The sequence below is a fragment of the Bufo bufo genome, chromosome 4 (assembly GCF_905171765.1).
Source record: "Bufo bufo chromosome 4, aBufBuf1.1, whole genome shotgun sequence".
NCBI classification, from domain to species: Eukaryota; Metazoa; Chordata; class Amphibia; order Anura; family Bufonidae; genus Bufo; species Bufo bufo.
This window is the reverse complement of record NC_053392.1, coordinates 595,916,224-595,934,994: the sequence shown is the minus strand read 5'-3', so window position 1 is coordinate 595,934,994 and position 18,771 is coordinate 595,916,224. Positions and strand designations below refer to the sequence as shown.

Genomic DNA, 18,771 nt, shown 5'->3' with positions numbered 1-18,771 from the left:
AAAATAGACATATTTGGTATTGCTGCGTCCGTGACGGTCGGCTCTATAAAAATATCACATTATCCACCCCGTCCGATAAACACCATAAAAAATAAAAAACGTGTCAAAAAAGCCATTTTTGTCAACTATCATCACAAAAAGTGTACCACCAAGTGATCAAAAAGATGTATGTCCCAAAAAATGCTACCAATAAAACAGTCACCTCCTCCCGCAAAAAAATGAACCCCTACATAAGAAAATCGCTCAAAAAAAATTTAAAAACTATAGCTCTTAGAACATGGAGACATTAAAACATCATTTTTTTGTTTGAAAAATGCTATTATTGTGTTAAAGTGAAATAAAATAAAAATGTAGACATATTAGGTATCGCCGCGTCTGTAACAACCAGCTCTATAAAAATATCACATGAACTAACCCCTCAGGTGAACTCCGTAAAAAAAAAAAAAAACTGCCACAAAAAAGCTATTTTTTTGTCACCTTACATAACAAAAAGTGTAATAGCAAGCGATCAAAATGTCATATGCATCCCAAAATAGTGCCAATCAAACTGATATCTCATCCCTCAAAAAATGAGCTCCTACCTGAGACAATCACCCCAAAAAAAAAAAAAAAACTATGACTCAGACTATGGAGACACTAAAACATGATTTTTTTTTGTTTCAAAAATGATATTGTGTAAAACTTAAATAAAAGAAAGTATACATATTAGGTATCGCCACGTCCGTAACGACCGGCTCTATAAAAATATCACATGACCTAACCCCTCAGGTGAACATCGTCCCCAAAAATTAAATACTGTGCTAAAAAAAAAAAAAAATTTGGGCACCTTACATCACTAAAAGTGCAACACCAAGCGATCAAAAAGGCGCCAAAATAGTACCAATCAAACTGTCATCTCATACAGAAAAAAATGAGCCCCTACATAAGACAGTCGACCAAAAAAAAATATATGGCTTTTTTTTTATTTATTTGTTATTATGTAAAACTGAAACAAACAACCAAAAAAAGTAGTCCTATTTGGTATTCTCGCGTCCGTAACAACCTGCTCTATAAAAATAGCACTAACAATAGCATCTAACCTGTCAGATGAACATTGTAAATAAAAAATAAAAATGCTGCCAAAACAGCTATTTTTTGTTACCTTTCCTCACAAAAAGTGTAATATAGAGCAACCAAAAATCATATGTACCCTAAAAATGTACCAACAAAACTGCCACCTTATCCCGTAGTTTCCAAAATGGGGTCACTTTTTTGGGAGTTTCTGCTCTAGGGGTGCATCAGGGGGGCTTCAAATGGAACATGGTGTCAAAAAAAACAGTCCAGCAAAATCTGCCTTCCAAAAACCATATGGCGTTCCTTTCCTTCTGTGCCCTGCCGTGTTACCATACATCAGTTTACGACCACATATGGGGTGTTTCTATAATGACACAAAGTCTTCAGCCATCATCGCAGGAACTGTAGGTCATTATGCACTGGTTAGTTTCTTTATGACCAACCACAATATGAGGACATGCAAAAGTGGGCCAGCTTATAGTTACTGTCTGTTGCAGATTCTCTCTAAAGACCAGACAAAAAGGCCTTGTATGCAGCACCTTTTGGGTCTGGTAAAAAAAAAGAGACAGACTCGTGAATGGAAACTAAACGGATTCCATCATAGTAATCATGTTCAGCTTCGTCCCTGTCTGATCTTAAAGGGGTATTCCCATCTCAGACAATGGGGGCATATCTCTAGGAGCGGGGAGTGCTGTGGCTCAAGGACCCCAGATTTCCCGGGGTCCGCCCACCACCAAACTCTGCTCCCATAGAAGTGAATGGGAGCATACCGCACACATGCGACCCATGCTCCCATTCATTTCTATGGGGCCGACCATTTTCGGCGTCCCCATAGAAATGAATGGAGGGCGGCTGCGCATGTGCAGTGTGCCCTCCCTTCATTTCCCCGCTCCATTCTCATAGTAGGTGCGGATCCCAGCGGTGGGACACGCACCTATAAGACAATGGGGGCATATCCTAGCGATATGCCCTCATCTTCTGAGATGGGACAAACCCTTTAAAAGGTAATCGTAGGGTTGTTTCGATGCCAAAATTTTGATTCGGTTTCGATCCCATAAAAAAGTATTTAAAAAAATCAAACACCAAAAAAGCCACGTGCATTCTGCATTTTATGGAACGTCCGGCCCATAATCAAACAGTTCTATCCTTTTTTTTGGGGGGGAAGACGATGACGACAAGGTGACTGAAAAAAAAAAATATGTGAATCGCACATTTTTTTTTTTTTTTTTCTGTTATGGCGTTCACCGCATAGGAGATTTTTTTTAAATATATTTTAATAGTTTGGACTTTTTAGACATGGCCATATGTGATGTTTATTTATTTATATATTTTATATGTAAAATTGGGAAAGGGGGCGATTTATACTTAATATTTTGGTGGGGTTTTTTAAACTTTTTTTTTAATGTTATACTGTATGGGGCGGCCACAAGGAGACGTTATACTGTATGGGGGGCAGCCACAAGGAGACGTTATACTGTATGGGGGGCCACAAGGAGACGTTATACTGTATGGGGTCAGCCACAAGGAGACGTTACACTGTATGGGGGGCAGCCACAAGGAGACGTTATACTGTATGGGGGCAGCCACAAGGAGACGTTACACTGTATGGGGGGCAGCCACAAGGAGACCTTATACTGTATGGGGGCAGCCACAAGGAGACCTTATACTGTATGGGGGCAGCCACAAGGAGACGTTATACTGTATGGGGCGGCCACAAGGAGACGTTATACTGTATGGGGGCAGCCACAAGGAGACGTTATACTGTATGGGGCGGCCACAAGGAGACGTTATACTGTATGGGGCGGCCACAAGGAGATATTATACTGTATGGGGGCAGCCACAAGGAGACCTTATACTGTATGGGGGCAGCCACAAGGAGACCTTATACTGTATGGGGGCAGCCACAAGGAGACGTTATACTGTATGGGGGCAGCCACAAGGAGACGTTATACTGTATGGGGGCAGCCACAAGGAGACCTTATACTGTATGGGGGCAGCCACAAGGAGACGTTATACTGTATGGGGGCAGCCACAAGGAGACGTTATACTGTATGGGGGCAGCCACAATGAGACGTTATACTGTATGGGGGGCCACAAGGAGACGTTATACTGTATGGGGGCAGCCACAAGGAGACGTTATACTGTATGGGGGCAGCCACAAGGAGACGTTATACTGTATGGGGGCAGCCACAAGGAGACCTTATACTGTATGGGGGCAGCCACAAGGAGACGTTATACTGTATGGGGGCAGCCACAAGGAGATGTTATACTGTATGGGGCAGCCACAAGGAGACGTTATACTGTATGGGGGCAGCCACAAGGAGACGTTATACTGTATGGGGGCAGCCACAAGGAGACGCTATACTGTATGGGGGCAGCCACAAGGAGACGTTATACTGTATGGGGGGCAGCCACAAGGAGACGTTATACTGTATGGGGGGCAGCCACAAGGAGACGTTATACTGTATGGGGGCAGCCACAAGGAGACGCTATACTGTATGGGGGCAGCCACAAGGAGACGTTATACTGTATGGGCCGGCCACAAGGAGACCTTATACTGTATGGGGGTCAGCCACAAGGGGACGTTATACTGTATGGGGGCAGCCACAAGGAGACGTTATATTGTATGGGGGGCAGCCACAAGGAGACGTTATACTGTATGGGGGCAGCCACAAGGGGACGTTATACTGTATGGGGGCAGCCACAAGGAGACCTTATACTGTATGGGGGCAGCCACAAGGAGACGTTATACTGTATGGGGGCAGCCACAAGGAGACGTTATACTGTATGGGGTCAGCCACAAGGGGACGTTATACTGTATGGGGTCAGCCACAAGGGGACGTTATACTGTATGGGGTCAGCCACAAGGGGACGTTATACTGTATGGGGTCAGCCACAAGGGGACGTTATACTGTATGGGGGGCAGCCACAAGGAGACGTTATACTGTATGGGGGGCAGCCACAAGGAGACGTTATACTGTATGGGGGCAGCCACAAGGAGACGTTATACTGTATGGGGGCAGCCACAAGGAGACGTTATACTGTATGGGGGCAGCCACAAGGAGACGTTATACTGTATGGGGGGCAGCCACAAGGAGACGTTATACTGTATGGGGGCAGCCACAAGGAGACGCTATACTGTATGGGGGCAGCCACAAGGAGACGTTATACTGTATGGGCCGGCCACAAGGAGACGTTATACTGTATGGGGGCAGCCACAAGGGGACGTTATACTGTATGGGGGGCCACAAGGAGACGTTATACTGTATGGGGGCAGCCACAAGGGGACGTTATACTGTATGGGGGGCAGCCACAAGGAGACGTTATACTGTATGGGGGCAGCCACAAGGAGACCTTATACTGTATGGGGGCAGCCACAAGGAGACGTTATACTGTATGGGGGCAGCCACAAGGAGACCTTATACTGTATGGGGGCAGCCACAAGGAGACGTTATACTGTATGGGGGCAGCCACAAGGAGACCTTATACTGTATGGGGGCAGCCACAAGGAGACGTTATACTGTATGGGGCGGCCACAAGGAGACGTTATACTGTATGGGGGCAGCCACAAGGAGACGTTATACTGTATGGGGCGGCCACAAGGAGACGTTATACTGTATGGGGCGGCCACAAGGAGATATTATACTGTATGGGGGCAGCCACAAGGAGACCTTATACTGTATGGGGGCAGCCACAAGGAGACCTTATACTGTATGGGGGCAGCCACAAGGAGACGTTATACTGTATGGGGGCAGCCACAAGGAGACGTTATACTGTATGGGGGCAGCCACAAGGAGACCTTATACTGTATGGGGGCAGCCACAAGGAGACGTTATACTGTATGGGGGCAGCCACAAGGAGACGTTATACTGTATGGGGGCAGCCACAAGGAGACCTTATACTGTATGGGGGGCAGCTACAAGGAGACCTTATACTGTATGGGGGCAGCCACAAGGAGACCTTATACTGTATGGGGGCAGCCACCAGGAGACGTTATACTGTATGGGGGGCAGCCACAAGGAGACGTTATACTGTATGGGGGCAGCCACAAGGAGACGTTATACTGTATGGGGGCAGCCACAAGGAGACGTTATACTGTATGGGGGCAGCCACAAGGAGATGTTATACTGTATGGGGCAGCCACAAGGAGACGTTATACTGTATGGGGGCAGCCACAAGGAGACCTTATACTGTATGGGGGCAGCCACAAGGAGACGTTATACTGTATGGGGGCAGCCACAAGGAGACGTTATACTGTATGGGGGCAGCCACAAGGAGACCTTATACTGTATGGGGGGCAGCTACAAGGAGACCTTATACTGTATGGGGGCAGCCACCAGGAGACGTTATACTGTATGGGGGGCAGCCACAAGGAGACGTTATACTGTATGGGGGCAGCCACAAGGAGACGTTATACTGTATGGGGGCAGCCACAAGGAGACGTTATACTGTATGGGGGCAGCCACAAGGAGACGTTATACTGTATGGGGGGCAGCCACAAGGAGACGTTATACTGTATGGGGGGCAGCCACAAGGAGACGTTATACTGTATGGGGGCAGCCACAAGGAGACGCTATACTGTATGGGGGCAGCCACAAGGAGACGTTATACTGTATGGGGTCAGCCACAAGGGGACGTTATACTGTATGGGGGCAGCCACAAGGAGACGTTATATTGTATGGGGGGCAGCCACAAGGAGACGTTATACTGTATGGGGGCAGCCACAAGGGGACGTTATACTGTATGGGGTCAGCCACAAGGAGACGTTTTACTGTATGGGGGCAGCCACAAGGAGACGTTATACTGTATGGGGGCAGCCACAAGGGGACGTTATACTGTATGGGGGCAGCCACAAGGAGACCTTATACTGTATGGGGGCAGCCACAAGGAGACGTTATACTGTATGGGGGCAGCCACAAGGAGACGTTATACTGTATGGGGTCAGCCACAAGGGGACGTTATACTGTATGGGGTCAGCCACAAGGGGACGTTATACTGTATGGGGTCAGCCACAAGGGGACGTTATACTGTATGGGGTCAGCCACAAGGGGACGTTATACTGTATGGGGGGCAGCCACAAGGGGACGTTATACTGTATGGGGTCAGCCACAAGGGGACGTTATACTGTATGGGGGGCAGCCACAAGGGGACGTTATACTGTATGGGGGGCAGCCACAAGGAGACGTTATACTGTATGGGGGCAGCCACAAGGAGACGTTATACTGTATGGGGGCAGCCACAAGGAGACGTTATACTGTATGGGGGGCAGCCACAAGGAGACGTTATACTGTATGGGGGCAGCCACAAGGAGACGCTATACTGTATGGGGGCAGCCACAAGGAGACGTTATACTGTATGGGGGCAGCCACAAGGGGACGTTATACTGTATGGGGGGCCACAAGGAGACGTTATACTGTATGGGGGCAGCCACAAGGGGACGTTATACTGTATGGGGGGCAGCCACAAGGAGACGTTATACTGTATGGGGGCAGCCACAAGGAGACGTTATACTGTATGGGGGCCACAAGGAGACGTTATATTGTATGGGGGCCACAAGGAGACGTTATACTGTATGGGGGCCACAAGGAGACCTTATACTGTATGGGGGGCACAAGACCCCCCCTCCCTTCCCCTCCATATAGCATACATGGTCATAGACAGACAGGAGACATACCACCTTTTTATTTAGAACAGTCGGGTCTCTCATACTCCTCTTATCCTACCTTGGACAATCATCTGTGGGGGATCGGAGTGAGACTTTACCCGCCTCATCGCTCCGCTCACTTATCCGATTCCGACGTCAGTGGACGCAGATTCTGAATTGGTCTGCACACATGCAGGGGGGTACAGCAACCCCCCCTGCAGAGCATTACAGCAACCACCCCGCAAAGCATTACAGCAACCCCTTTTCTGCAGAGCATTACAGCGACCTCCCCTTGCAGAGCATTACAGCGACCTCCCCCTGCAGAGCATTACAGCGACCTCCCCCTGCAGAGCATTACAGCGACCTCCCCCTGCAGAGCATTACAGCGACCCCCCCCGGCAGAGCATTACAGCAACCCCCCCCCCTTGCAGAACATTACAGCAACCACCCCGCAAAGCATTACAGCAACCCCTTTTCTGCAGAGCATTACAGCGACCTCCCCTTGCAGAGCATTACAGCGACCTCCCCCTGCAGAGCATTACAGCGACCTCCCCCTGCAGAGCATTACAGCGACCTCCCCCTGCAGAGCATTACAGCGACCTCCCCCTGCAGAGCATTACAGCGACCTCCCCCTGCAGAGCATTACAGCGACCTCCCCCTGCAGAGCATTACAGCGACCCCCCCGGCAGAGCATTACAGCAACCCCCCCCCCTTGCAGAGCATTACAGCAAACCCCCCTCCTGCAGAGCATTACAGCAAACCACTTATAAGCCTCCGGGGAAATCAACTGTGCTTCTTGCAGACTCCAGACTGATTCTGTAGACCCCCTGCAGAGTATTACCCACCAAGAGAAAACCTCACCTACTACTAAAGGGCTTCTGCCCTTGTCCTCACCAGCAAACCACTCATAAGCCCTGGAAATCTACTGTGCTTCTTGCAGACTCCAGACTGGCTCCGCCTACTCGAGTCTGGTCACATGGGCATGACGTCATCAGAGGTCCTTTAGCTGGCGAGGAAATAGCATAGTATAGTATAGGTCTTCCTCCCACACAGGATCAACTCGGTGACGTAACGTGACACTGAGACATGCGGTGGTGATAAGTGAGGTTCAGGTAAGTGTCCTGTGTGCTGGGGGCGGGGCGTCCTCTCCGTGTTCTGTGCGGTCTCCTGTGCGGGTCAGGATTAGGGACAGGTTTACAGTCAGGGAGGTTTTTAGAACAACTTGGGGGCGGGGCTCCATTCTCTGAGAAGCCCATACATTCTAGGTGGGTACATGTTGTGTCCAGCAGGGCAGGTAGGTGTGTAGTCACCGCCAGTGTCTGTCAGGATTACTGGGGCAGAGGGGGCATTAACCCCTTCACCGCCAGCTCTCTCGGCCAGGCACAGTCAGCCTCCGCCAGCACTCAGCCCACTAGGCACTAGGCTAGCCCAGGGACTGACTAAGGGACAGGAGCAGCACCTGGGTATATCTGAGTGTAATCTGTATGTACAGGTGTATACATAGTCATCCTCCTGTGTATTATAGTATATACTATGCTGGTATAACCTGGGTCTATCTGAGTGTAATCTATATGTACAGGTGTATACATAGTCATCCTCCTGTGTATTATAGTATATACTGTGCTGGTATAACCTGGGTCTATCTGAGTGTAATCTATATGTACAGGTGTATACATAGTCATCCTCCTGTGTATTATAGTATATACTGTGCTGGTATAACCTGGGTCTATCTGAGTGTAACCTATATGTACAGGTGTATACATAGTCATCCTCCTGTGTATTATAGTATAGACTATGCTGGTATAACCTGGGTCTATCTGAGTGTAATCTGTATGTACAGGTATATACATAGTCATCCTCCTGTGTATTATAGTATAGACTATGCTGGTATAACCTGGGTCTATCTGAGTGTAATCTATATGTACAGGTATATACATAGTCATCCTCCTGTGTATTATAGTATATACTATGCTGGTATAACCTGGGTCTATCTGAGTGTAATCTATATGTACAGGTATATACATAGTCATCCTCCTGTGTATTATAGTATATACTATGCTGGTATAACCTGGGTCTATCTGAGTGTAATCTATATGTACAGGTATATACATAGTCATCCTCCTGTGTATTATAGTATATACTGTGCTGGTATAACCTGGGTCTATCTGAGTGTAATCTATATGTACAGGTATATACATAGTCATCCTCCTGTGTATTATAGTATATACTATGCTGGTATAACCTGGGTCTATCTGAGTGTAATCTATATGTACAGGTATATACATGGTCATCCTCCTGTGTATTATAGTATATACTATGCTGGTATAACCTGGGTCTATCTGAGTGTAATCTATATGTACAGGTGTATACATAGTCATCCTCCTGTGTATTATAGTATAGACTATGCTGGTATAACCTGGGTCTATCTGAGTGTAATGTATATGTACAGGTATATACATAGTCATCCTCCTGTGTATTATAGTATAGACTATGCTGGTATAACCTGGGTCTATCTGAGTGTAATCTATATGTACAGGTGTATACATAGTCATCTTCCTGTGTATTATAGTATATACTATGCTGGTATAACCTGGGTCTATCTGAGTGTAATCTATATGTACAGGTATATACATGGTCATCCTCCTGTGTATTATAGTATATACTATGCTGGTATAACCTGGGTCTATCTGAGTGTAATCTATATGTACAGGTGTATACATAGTCATCCTCCTGTGTATTATAGTATATACTATGCTGGTATAACCTGGGTCTATCTGAGTGTAATCTATATGTACAGGTGTATACATAGTCATCCTCCTGTGTATTATAGTATATACTGTGCTGGTATAACCTGGGTATATCTGAGTGTAATCTATATGTACAGGTGTATACATAGTCATCCTCCTGTGTATTATAGTATATACTGTGCTGGTATAACCTGGGTCTATCTGAGTGTAATCTATATGTACAGGTATATACATAGTCATCCTCCTGTGTATTATAGTATATACTATGCTGGTATAACCTGGGTATATCTGAGTGTAATCTATATGTACAGGTATATACATAGTCATCCTCCTGTGTATTATAGTATAGACTATGCTGGTATAACCTGGGTATATCTGAGTGTAATCTATATGTACAGGTATATACATAGTCATCCTCCTGTGTATTATAGTATATACTATGCTGGTATAACCTGGGTCTATCTGAGTGTAATCTATATGTACAGGTATATACATAGTCATCCTCCTGTGTATTATAGTATAGACTATGCTGGTATAACCTGGGTCTATCTGAGTGTAATCTATATGTACAGGTATATACATAGTCATCCTCCTGTGTATTATAGTATATACTGTGCTGGTATAACCTGGGTCTATCTGAGTGTAATCTGTATGTACAGGTGTATACATAGTCATCCTCCTGTGTATTATAGTATATACTGTGCTGGTATAACCTGGGTCTATCTGAGTGTAACCTATATGTACAGGTGTATACATAGTCATCCTCCTGTGTATTATAGTATATACTATGCTGGTATAACCTGGGTCTATCTGAGTGTAACCTATATGTACAGGTATATACATAGTCATCCTCCTGTGTATTATAGTATATACTATGCTGGTATAACCTGGGTCTATCTGAGTGTCATCTATATGTACAGGTATATACATAGTCATCCTCCTGTGTATTATAGTATATACTGTGCTGGTATAACCTGGGTCTATCTGAGTGTAATCTATATGTACAGGTATATACATAGTCATCCTCCTGTGTATTATAGTATATACTATGCTGGTATAACCTGGGTATATCTGAGTGTAATCTATATGTACAGGTATATACATAGTCATCCTCCTGTGTATTATAGTATAGACTATGCTGGTATAACCTGGGTCTATCTGAGTGTAATCTATATGTACAGGTATATACATAGTCATCCTCCTGTGTATTATAGTATAGACTATGCTGGTATAACCTGGGTCTATCTGAGTGTAATCTGTATGTACAGGTATATACATAGTCATCCTCCTGTGTATTATAGTATATACTGTGCTGGTATAACCTGGGTCTATCTGAGTGTAATCTGTATGTACAGGTGTATACATAGTCATCCTCCTGTGTATTATAGTATATACTATGCTGGTATAACCTGGGTCTATCTGAGTGTAATCTGTATGTACAGGTGTATACATAGTCATCTTCCTGTGTATTATAGTATAGACTATGCTGGTATAACCTGGGTATACACAGATCCCCCCCCCCCATAACGGTGCCATCCACAGATTCCCCCCCCCCATAACGGTGCCATCCACAGATTCCCCCCCCCCCATAACGGTGCCATCCACAGATCCCCCCATAACGGTGCCATCCACAGATCCCCCCCCATAACTGTGCCATCCACAGATCCCCCCCCCCCATAACTGTGCCATCCACAGATCCCCCCCCCATAACGGTGCCATCCACAGACCCCCCCCCCCCATAACGGTGCCATCCACAGACCCCCCCCCCCCCATAACGGTGCCATCCACAGATCCCCCCCCCCCCCCATAACGGTGCCATCCACAGATCCCCCCATAACGGTGCCATCCACAGATCCCCCCCCCCCATAACGGTGCCATCCACAGATCCCCCCCCCATAACGGTGCCATCCACAGATCCCCCCCCCATAACGGTGCCATCCACAGATCCCCCCCCCCATAACGGTGCCATCCACAGATCCCCCCCCCATAACGGTGCCATCCACAGATCCCCCCCCATAACGGTGCCTTCCACAGATCCCCCCCCATAACGGTGCCATCCACAGATTTCCCCCCCCCCCCATAGCGGTGCCATCCACAGATCCCTTCCCTTCATGGTGCCATCCACAGATCCCCCCCCCCCATAACGGTGCCATCCACAGATCCCCCCCTATAACGGTGCCATCCACAGATCCCCCCCCCCCATAACGGTGCCATCCACAGATCCCCCCCCATAACGGTGCCATCCACAGATCCCCCCCCCCCCCCATAACGGTGCCATCCACAGATCCCCCCCATAACGGTGCCATCCACAGATCCCCCCCCCCATAACGGTGCCATCCACAGATCCCCCCCCCCATAACGGTGCCATCCACAGATCCCCCCCATAACGGTGCCATCCACAGATCCCCCCCATAACGGTGCCATCCACAGATCCCCCATAGTAGTGTCATGCACAGACCACCATTAGTTCAAAAGCACACCTTTTGGTTAAAAAAAAGTATAGGGCGAAAAATACGATAAGTGTTCAATATTATCGTCCACAAAATTGGCCCAGTGTATTTTGAAGAATTCATGGAACTCATCTGACTTGTAACTTTATCAGAAAAAAACCTTTATAAATATAACCTTTATTAGTACAATATAAAAGTGTTAAAGGATAGTAACCCCCACAAAATAGAACAATTCAAACAAACAGTAATATGCCCACAAAAATGAAAAATGAGGCTAGATGCAGTATATACAGGGAGTGCAGAATTATTAGGCAAGTTGTATTTTTGAGGATTAATTTTATTATTGAACAACAACCATGTTCTCAATGAACCCAAAAAACTCATTAATATCAAAGCTGAATATTTTTGGAAGTAGTTTTTAGTTTGTTTTTAGTTTTAGCTATTTTAGGGGGATATCTGTGTGTGCAGGTGACTATTACTGTGCATAATTATTAAGCAACTTAACAAAAAACAAATATATACCCATTTCAATTATTTATTTTTACCAGTGAAACCAATATAACATCTCAACATTCACAAATATACATTTCTGACATTCAAAAACAAAACAAAAACAAATCAGTGACCAATATAGCCACCTTTATTTGCAAGGACACTCAAAAGCCTGCCATCCATGGATTCTGTCAGTGTTTTGATCTGTTCACCATCAACATTGCGTGCAGCAGCAACCACAGCCCCCAGACACTGTTTAGAGAGGTGTACTGTTTTCCCTCCTTGTAAATCTCACATTTGATGATGGACCACAGGTTCTCAATGGGGTTCAGATCAGGTGAACAAGGAGGCCATGTCATTAGATTTTCTTCTTTTATACCCTTTCTTGCCAGCCACGCTGTGGAGTACTTGGACGCGTGTGAAGGAGCATTGTCCTGCATGAAAATCATGTTTTTCTTGAAGGATGCAGACTTCTTCCTGTACCACTGCTTGAAGAAGGTGTCTTCCAGAAACTGGCAGTAGGACTGGGAGTTGAGCTTGACTCCATCCTCAACCCGAAAAGGCCCCACAAGCTCATCTTTGATGATACCAGCCCAAACCAGTACTCCACCTCCACCTTGCTGGCGTCTGAGTCGGACTGGAGCTCTCTGCCCTTTACCAATCCAGCCACGGGCCCATCCATCTGGCCCATCAAGACTCACTCTCATTTCATCAGTCCATAAAACCTTAGAAAAATCAGTCTTGAGATATTTCTTGGCCCAGTCTTGACGTTTCAGCTTGTGTGTCTTGTTCAGTGGTGGTCGTCTTTCAGCCTTTCTTACCTTGGCCATGTCTCTGAGTATTGCACACCTTGTGCTTTTGGGCACTCCAGTGATGTTGCAGCTCTGAAATATGGCCAAACTGGTGGCAAGTGGCATCTTGGCAGCTGCACGCTTGACTTTTCTCAGTTCATGGGCAGTTATTTTGCACCTTGGTTTTTCCACACGCTTCTTGCGACCCTGTTGACTATTTTGAATGAAACGCTTGATTGTTCGATGATCACGCTTCAGAAGCTTTGCAATTTTAAGAGTGCTGCATCCCTCTGCAAGATATCTCACTATTTTTGACTTTTCTGGGCCTGTCAAGTCCTTCTTTTGACCCATTTTGCCAAAGGAAAGGAAGTTGCCTAATAATTATACACACCTAATATAGGGTGTTGATGTCATTAGACCACACCCCTTCTCATTACAGAGATGCACATCACCTAATATGCTTAATTGGTAGTAGGCTTTCGAGCCTATACAGCTTGGAGTAAGACAACATGCATAAAGAGGATGATGTGGTCAAAATACTCATTTGCCTAATAATTCTGCACGCAGTGTAGGATGCTAAGGCGTATTCTGGGCAATTAAACATAGATAAATACTATGCAAATACAAAGTGGGTTGTGTGGGTGGAATTACTCATGGTTCCGTAGTATGTCTGGAAAGAGTGCCCCCCAGGGTATGTTACCATAAGATGTGATGTCGGGAGAAAGATGTCCCTGGGTGTCCCTTTCAGACTATCCCACTTATCGGTGGCTAAACCCTAAAAATGCCCTAGAAGTCCCTTTTAGATGTTTCTCCAAAACCTTTCATTGTAGGTCCTGACGCGTTTCCCCATTGAAGATAATCATTGGTTCATCAGGGGACAAGGTTCAGTAACAGATGGAGGCAGATGATGATGGCAACCAGAATTATGTGGGCGCAACAGTATATCCCCAAATACCCCCATTTATACATAAGGTAATAGTGTTTAAAAATGGTGCTCCCGCTCCTAAAAAAGTGAGTTGTCTGCCATTATCCAGCACCCGTAACTTTGCTGGATAGATCAGCTGGAAATCGGATCGCCCTCTCGTAGAGACTTTAACATATTAAGGTGATCGCTCTCCGCTTCTGGGAGACTGATGTTGAAAAGTAAAATAGTGGCCTCGTATTTCCAGGGTGCGTTGGCGTCGATAGACGCGTAAGATCTGCGCTTTGATCGCCCAGTTCAGGTATTTTGCGATGATCGGGCAGGTCTCATGTTGTCCACACCAGCTGGCTTGGGTGGTCCAATTCTGTATGCCCTTTCGATGTGCAGTTTATCAGTCGACAGCTCCAAGGCCAGTGCTTGTAGGTAGGTCTATGGTGAGGTACGTAAGTAAGTCCTCTCCTATGATGCTCTCCGGGACGCCTATGAATCTAAGGTTTTTGCGGCGATCCTCCTTTTCAAGGTCTGTTAGAGTAGACTGTTTCTCTGCATTGTGTTATGGTGCATTCCAGATTGGATATAGTTATCTCCTGGGCTGCGTATTTATTCTCCACGTCTTAGATTTTTTGGGAGTTTGTGGTGATCAGTTGTAAGGCAGAGTTGATAGAGGAGTGGAGTACCTCTCGTGTCAAAGAGTGGTAGAAGAACCCAAGAAACTTCTTGTGCCACAGTAGAAGCATGGTTAGGGTCCTCTTCAGGGCAGAGAGCCAAGCGTATCTAGGGGAGAGATTAGGTGGTGGTATGTCACCGTCTGTTATAAGTTCAGCAGAGAAAGGTATGTCTGAGGCTGGTTGGGTGTCACGGAACCATGAACCAGATGTACAACAAGGGATAAGTGAAAATAAGAAGGCTTTATTGAAAATAAAGCTGTAAAGCAAAAGTCCAAACGGATGGCGAAACCGAAGCAGAGTCTTTGCGAAGCCAGAGGTCAGGAACCAGAAGGGTAGTCAGACGAAGCCAGGATCAGGAACCAGCAGGGTAGTCAGACGAAGCCAGGATCAGGAACCAGCAGGGTAGTCGGACGAAACCAGGATCAGGAACCAGCAGGGTAGTCGGACGAAACCAGGATCAGGAACCAGCAGGGTAGTCGGACGAAACCAGGATCAGGAACCAGCAGGGTAGTCGGACGAAACCAGGATCAGGAACCAGCAGGGTAGTCGGACGAAACCAGGATCAGGAACCAGCAGGGTAGTCGGACGAAACCAGGATCAGGAACCAGAAGCAGCAGCAGTCTAGAAGCATGTGAACACAGGAGCATGTGAAGCCACAGACCTCCTATATATATGAGCTAGGCATCCAGCTCCTCCCAGTGGAAAGGAGGAGCCGCAGGGTGGGAGGCTACAAGAAACCCAGAAACCAGGATGGCCGCCAGCACATGTCAAACGAAGGAGAACAGCAAGAAGGTAAGACCATGACATTGGGAGAGTCCTTGGGTAGTCTTGGGTGCTTTTTTTTGTCAGTTTGCCCGTGGATTTAGACATTTTGGTTGCTGTATCAGTGGCGGTTGGAACAGAGTGTGCCTGGGAGGTATTGCGTGTAGTTGTAGAAGAGTTCTTAGCCACAAATTTGTCCATAATCTTTGTCAGCTCTAAGCCTGGCTGTCTAGTGTCGTGGCTTCGTTATAAGTCTGGGTGGGTGGACCTCATAGGGCGTTTACGACATCAGGAGGGAAAAAATATATAACTGCGGTATGACCTGTCGTCGCTTTGCGATGACAATGTTTCTGGTGTCAGCAGGTCATATTAGTCCGCTCCGTGTCGTGAGGCGGCTATATTACTATGGTAAGTTTTTAAGCCTGAGAGGGTGATTCTCATGGATCATATGGGGTCTTGAGTGAAATCAGAGAGATTCTAGTGTAACTTTGCAGCAGAGCACTGTGGATGTATCAGGAATGGCAGCAAGTGGTGTTATTCTGTTTTAGACCACAAGGTGTCGCTGTTGGCTTGGAAGTAACATGCAGTTGCAGACGGGAAGGAATAAACCCCCTGGCCTATGTGACTGTGTGAAGACAAGTGAGGCATGGAGGAGTATTTGATAAATCAAAGGTACTCACTGGTTACTCCAGTCTTGCTTCACTCCCACAACCGGGGAGGGGGGGGGGGGGGGGGGAGTGTCGGCTGTGGGATCGTTGTTGCTGCTAGCACGCTTGTCTTGGCGCTTGTGGAACAGGGTAGGAGGGTGGTGCGGGACTCGGTGGTGAGGGTGCAGCCCTGTTGTTTTATGGCTGCTGCAGCTGTGCGTCTTCTTCCCTGTGTGGACCCTTCCGCTGGGTATCCTTCGGCAGGTCTGTGTGCTGCTGCTGGCCGGATGCCGAGCTGTGTGAAGGGAGCCGGCGTCAGGGAGAAAAAGTAGGCCTCAGCCGCATGTTCCAGCTGCCTACATATATGCCATGTGGCCACGGACCCCAGGGTGATGGCAGATGGGGCTCTCCGGGCCGTAGGTGCCTCGGGGGGTATGTCCCCTCTTAAATGCAGGTACTGATTTGTTTGTGTGCCCCGATGGAGGCAGATTCTTGGTGGGCGAGATGAGAGCGCCGTTAAAATGCGGCCATGCGTGACGCCCCGCCCGCAGAAGTCCTGTATATAATTATATATGTACAGCTGGTATAAGTTATACATCTTCTTGTATATACAGGTGAAACTTGAAAATTAGAATATCGTGCAAAAGTCCATTTATTTCAGTAATGCAGCTTCAAATTAGAATATTGTGAAAAGGCTCAAAGTGTCACACTGTAGTCAGCTAATTAATCCATACCACCTCAGCAAAGGCTACCTGAAATTGTGAATTTGGGGTTTTCATAAGCTGTAAGCCATAATCATCCAAATTATAACAAATAAAGGCTTGAAATATCTCGCTTTGCATGTAATGAGTCTCATATCTTAGTTTCACCTTTTAAGTTGCATTACTGAAATAAATGAACTTTGCACGATATTCAAATTTTTCGAGTTTCACCTGTACATGGAGGACATACTTAATCAAAGCTTTTGCAGAAACCCAAACTGTCCTGAATTTCGCTCGCGCTCCGGTTTTCCATGTGTAATCCACAGCTGATTCCATACGGTTTTCCATGTGGAGAAGCCCAGCCTGAGTGTAATCCAGAACCAGCAGTGGATGAGATTAGACCGATCTCCTCTATATTGGGCTCTTTTCTCTATGTGGATATTGACCGGCTGTGCAGATTTATAAATTCTTAGTATGTCATTATTTGGTGTGTTTTTTTTTTTACTGTTCCCCAGAGGCAGTTATAGGTGTTGTCGGCCGTTTATATTGATAACTGGTTGTCAGGATCGGTCATCAGTATCTGATCGGCGGGATCTGATACCCGGCAGCCCCGGCTATCAGCGGTTGGAAGAGGAGCTCCAGTGTGAGCGCCGCTTCCTCGTCAGTACACCGCACGTGGTCTCCTGTGGAGCGGTGGCATAGCGTAATTACTGCTACAAGTATGTATTGTAGTATCGTGCATGCTGTAGTATTGAAGTATTATGTGCCACTGTCCCTGGTACAATGTCCTCCTTTATGGGGTTGTGGAAGTGACCGCCCGACGTGTGACTGAGAATTACTAAAAGCTCATTCACTTTGCTGGTTCTGTACAACGCTGCAGATTTACCGCACAGAAATCCGCAAAGTAAATCTGCAGCTGACCAGTCACGTGTGAACCCCGCCTTATACTGCACTGCAGCCGTTCTCTGTGCTATATGGCGGAATTATTTCTATACTAGCTGAAGTTGGTTTCTTATAGGGGTGGGCGATATGGCCTAAAATCTTAATTTTAAGCATGTGCGATATGCGATATATATTGAGATATATTGTTTTCTATATGGGGGGGGGGTTTAAACTTTTTATTTAATAACTATTAGCCTCCTTAAGGGCTAGAACCCTTGTCATATTCACCCTAATAGAGCTTTATTAGGGTGAATAGGACTTTACACTCTCCCTGCTGCCCTGTTCTTTGTGCACACAACAGCAGGGAGCTGACCATAGCAGCCAGCCTCTCATGTGCCCCCCCCAGCCTCTGATGTGCCCCCACCCAGCCTCTGATGTGCCCCCCCAGCCTCTGATGTGCCCCCCCAGCCTCTGATGTGCCCCCCCAGCCTCTGATGTGCCCCCCCCAGCCTCTGATGTGCCCCCCCCAGCCTCTGATGTGCCCCCCCCAGCCTCTGATGTGCCCCCCCCAGCCTCTGATGTGCCCCCCCCCAGCCTCTGATGTGCCCCCCCAGCCTCTGATGTGCCCCCCCAGCCTCTGATGTGCCCCCCCAGCCTCTGATGTGCCCCCCCAGCCTCTGATGTGCCCCCCCCAGCCTCTGATGTGCCCCCCCCCCCAGCCTCTGATGTGCCCCCCCCCCCAGCCTCTGATGTGCCCCCCCCCCCCAGCCTCTGATGTGCCCCCCCCCCCCAGCCTCTGATGTGCCCCCCCCCCCCCCCCAGCCTCTGATCTGCCCCCCCCCCCCCAGCCTCTGATCTGCCCCCCCCCCAGCCTCTGATCTGCCCCCCCAGCCTCTGATCTGCCCCCTCTGGTAACTCAAACCCACCCCCCTCCCTCCCTCATCAGTATTAATCATTAGTGGCAGTGGCCACAGGGTCCCCCTCCCCCATCATTGGTGGCAGTGGCCACAGG

At 47.3% G+C, this 18,771-nt stretch overlaps 1 protein-coding gene across 13 annotated transcripts in view; it reads left to right on the top strand.

Annotated features, from left to right (window-relative positions):
* The window catches only part of LOC120999536 (zinc finger protein OZF-like), a 2,085,412-nt gene that overhangs the window by 1,610,413 nt on the left and 456,228 nt on the right, over positions 1 to 18,771 (top strand). Inside the window, exon 1 of one of the 13 annotated variants that reach the window (XM_040430495.1) lies at positions 7,710 to 7,809. The exons of the other annotated variants lie outside the window; for them this stretch is intronic. The gene's annotated coding sequence lies outside the window, so the exon portion shown is untranslated. Of the gene's footprint in view, positions 1 to 7,709; positions 7,810 to 18,771 lie in introns of those variants that run through there. 13 annotated transcript variants of the gene reach the window in all.